This window comes from Mus musculus, chromosome 15, assembly GCF_000001635.26.
Source record: "Mus musculus strain C57BL/6J chromosome 15, GRCm38.p6 C57BL/6J".
Classification (NCBI taxonomy): Eukaryota; Metazoa; Chordata; class Mammalia; order Rodentia; family Muridae; genus Mus; species Mus musculus.
Genome location: NC_000081.6, coordinates 85,708,366 through 85,712,417, shown reverse-complemented (window position 1 = coordinate 85,712,417; position 4,052 = coordinate 85,708,366). Strand labels below are relative to the sequence as shown.

Here is a 4,052-nt window from a genome sequence, read left to right as displayed (position 1 = left end):
CCCATTTTCTCTCCTCCTCCTGGAGGCTCGGTGGCTGTTCCCGCCACCATATCCACACAATCTCACCCCTTCCTCCTGGAAGGGCCCTTCCCCCTGGAAGGGCCCTTCCCATGCTTCAGGGCCTCGAACACTCCCCGGTCTCCCCCTCCCTGAACCTTCAACGCCATCATATCCACAGTCCTTGTCAGCATAGCCCAGCTGCAGGCCAGCCATTTGGGTCTAACACACAGAGGGAAGAAAAGAGTGTTTCCCTCGAAGCTCTTCTGGACCCTGGACTCATACCAAGCTGATCCAGGGAATGAACGGAAGACAGAGCCAGGAGGGAGATGCTCGGGGTAGACTTGGTGAGTGAGGCCCAGCCGGAGAAGGAGAGAGGAGAGAAGGGGTGGGTGGGAGGCAGGAGACACACCACTTTGGTTTCCAGAGACTGCAAGAGGGCAGTGCCTCCCCCCCAATACTGGTGGCAGTGTGGTCTTAGCTAGAGGTCTGTCCAATGCCTAGGACCAGATGCTAGAGGGCCTGAAACTCAAAGGCAGACCACTTCCTCGTCCCAGTTCAAACCCAGGGCGGTTGCTTCTTTCCTGGGAAGCCAGACTAGTGAGCACTGGCTACTTTCCTCTTGCTAAAGAGGGCAGCTGGGACAGACCAGATTCCTTAGTTCCCTCCCTCAATGCCTGTCCCCTTCACTGTGCCCAGTGGCTGGGCAGGCAAGACAATGACAGATGTGGGTGGACAGACCTGGACTTCCGTACCCACGCTTCCTAGCCTGGTGTGTAGCCTTGAGAAGGTTGCTCCAGCTCTGCTCCTCAGACTCCATAACCAGGAAACCAGCTCAGGAAGGTGGCCTCTAGAGCTTGTACTGTCTGTGGGAAGCAGACCTAAAGGTATGTCGCCTCCATTCCTGTGTTTACACCAATAGCCTGTGCCTCTGCTTCCATCCCGCAGAGAGCCGCCCCTACAGAATAGAGCAACCTGGCTTTCCACCTAGGCTCACACAAAGTGGGGGTTTTGGCTGGGTCCTGGCTGGGCAGGACAAAAGGAGGCGGTCAGGGATGTGTATAATGAACTTGGGCATCTGGGAAGGTATATGGGGGTGGGGTGATTGGCAGTCCCTCCTTGCCCTTGTCCTGAGGTTTGGGCCCATGAGCAAGTCAGAGAGCCAACGGTGCTCTGTTCCCTGGTGTATCTCAGCTCTCTGGTTGTCCTGGGTCTGACTAGTGTGGTTTTTTTTTTTTTTTTTTGCTGTCTCCACTTTGTTCTGTTCCAGAGAAGGACTGGGCTCAGAGAGATCAGCTGCATTCACCCAGCTGGCCCCAGGCATTTCTCCAGTGCTACAGCCCGTCTCAGCAGGTGACACCAGAGACACAGGCCTACCAAATGCCACAGGACAGGTGTGCAACGGGCAGAAGGTCATGGGCGCAGAAATGCAAAGACCCACGGGTCAGCCATCACAGCTGCCTCCTAAGCTGCGGCCTCCCCTCAGCCACCTCCCTCCCTCCCTCGCCTTGGCCATCCTCATCTTCAGGTCTCCAAAGACGCAGGCACCTTCTCCCCACGTCGGTTGGTTCAGTCTTAGGATGGTCCATTTCCTGCCAAGAGCCCCCGTAGGTTGGCTCCCTGGTGCCCGTTGGAGGGGTGTGTGTGCTACTGCCTCATAAGGGGCAAAACTTACCTGATTGGGGTGCTGGTAAGCTGTGACCTGGGCTCACTGCTCTCTCCTGGGATGCGGAAGGACTCCCCAGCAGCCTTTTACACAGCTGTGTCTTACAAAGAACAGAGTGGAGACAGGTGAGACAAGGCAGGCTCAGGGGCATACTGAGAACTGCAGCTTGGCCTCCACATAGGCCTTCCCTGACTTATCCTTGAACCCAAGGATGGCAGAGGCCAGAAGAGCCCCGCCACCCGCCCCCCCCTCCCGCCCCCATCACCACCTGAGTGGAGCAGAGGTTGGGCGGGGCGTGTGATCAGTTTGGTTGCTATGGTCTCCTGCTGCCACACGGTGTCGCTGCTGGGAAGCACACCACCCAGTGGAGGCGGTGGATGGGTCAGGAGCCTGACTGAAACAGGGCTGCCTTCCCAGAGCTGCCTCCAGAAATATTCCCCTGGGCCTAAGCTTGGCTTTTCTACAGCCTTCTGCACACACACACACACACACACACACACACACACACACACACACACACACACACCACAAATCCCCCCTGGTATGTGTCTGTCAGGAGTGGTGTAGGCAGATGTGTACAACCTCACAGGGACTCCTGCTGGGTCACTCTGCACAGGATTGGGTATCTTCCTCTTAGGAAGCAGTGAACGTGTGCCTGGGTTCACTCTATGAAACATAGTATGTATTAATACTGATCATCATACTATATGTAGCATTCATTATATATTACATATCTGATATTTGTGTTCAATTTTCTTTATTTTTAAAGGAAGTAAGGCTGTTTAGGGGCACTGACATCCTCGTGGGTCTCAGCTTCAAGCTGCTGGATATAGTTCTGTGACTCCTGAGACCCCCACCTCCGCCCTCCTGCCAGCTACTGCTGGCTCTGCCACTGCTACGGATGTCACCCCCAGGAGACCCTCTATCTCTGGAGAATCATCCCGGGTGGGGCAAGGATGTGCAAGTCTTGCTTCTGTAAGACTCAGCGAGGCTTCTGCATGCTGCCTGGGTTTCCAGCTGATGTGTGGAGCCCAGTTTCCATGTGTTGGGGCCACCCAAGGTCCAGCCTGCTCTCCTCGCTGGTCTTGAACTACCTTGTCCTCAAAGACACTTATGCACATCGTGATAACAGTCCCAGCCTGCCCGGAGGGTTGTATCCTAGGACCTCCAGCCTGCAGCATCTCCTTGGCTCCTGATTAACAACCCCAGGAGTCACTTCTTAGATTAGCCAGCAGGTGGCAGCAGAAGGCCGGCCAGGGACCAGGACCTTCCTGGGTACTTTCCCTGAGGCACAATCTGGGGTGCCCTTGAATCCTGACTCCACCCTCTAAGTGGAAGTGTTTTGCTTCCTTTGTAGGTTGTGGAAGTGGGGAAGTGAGCACAGGGTCTCCCTGGGCTGAACCACTCCCCTGCACCCCAGAACTTCCACTCTGCTGAATGCTGTGTCGTACCCACCCTGATCCCCACATGCACCCCTATCTCTAGTGACAGTCAGTTGTCAGAGAAGAGCCAACAGAATGTAGAGAGGGGCACAGGACATGTCAGAGGTCATCTTCCAGGAAGCTACCCTGACTGCAGAGCACCTCAGAGCTCTCGGATGCTCCCACGCTACCCCACTGGGTGGTCGCCGTGTGTCCTGTCCTGTGTCCCTAGTACTTGAACTCTGCAGAGCAGAGGCCATCTCCCACTGCAGCATAGGAGCCAGGAGGTGGGTGTGACTGGCCAGCATGTCATTCTGCTTGCACAGACACAGCTGGCTGTGGTAGCCAGAGGGTGGGCCTGTGTGAGGGTGAAGGGTTGGGGGCTGGGCTGTGCAGAAGAGTATGGAAGGTAGGCTGTGTGATGGTTTGTATATGCTTGGTCCAGGGAGTGGCACTATTAGGAGGTGTGGCCTTGTTAGGGGAAGTATGTCATTGTGGATATGGGTTTTAAGACCCTCACTCTAGCTCCCTGGAAGCCAGTCTTCTCCTGTTTGCCTTCGGAACAAGATGTAGAACTCTCAGCTCTTCCTATGTCATGGTATTCTTCTGCCATGATGATAATGGACTGAGCCTCTGAACCTGTAAGCCAGCCCCAATTAAATGTTGTCCTTATAGGAGTTGCCTTGGTCATGGCATCTGCTCACAGCAGTAAAACCTTAACTAATTCAGCAAGGGATGAAGAGTGGGCAAAGCTCTGCACAAGGGAGGGGAGGAAGGACTACTCCTCTAGGGCTGGAGGCATAGCAAGAGTCAACAGACTTCACCACTGACTACAGGATAAAGAGAGGTAAAAAGGTGACAATTTATCATCCACCATCGATGTTCCAAAGGACAGCAGGGAGGAGACAATGGGGCATGCCACGGAGTGTCTGAGTGTCCACTCCTGTGTCTCTAGCTGCCAACTCCTA

General features: G+C 54.9%; 1 long non-coding RNA gene across 1 annotated transcript; it reads left to right on the top strand.

The window, feature by feature from the left end:
• Positions 1 to 478: 478 nt before the first annotated feature.
• Positions 479 to 3,547, top strand: Gm34622. The gene is made up of 3 exons (XR_384306.3): positions 479 to 884; positions 1,268 to 1,391; positions 2,433 to 3,547. It is a non-coding gene; the product is annotated as a predicted gene, 34622 (long non-coding RNA).
• The last annotated feature ends 505 nt before the right edge of the window (positions 3,548 to 4,052 follow it).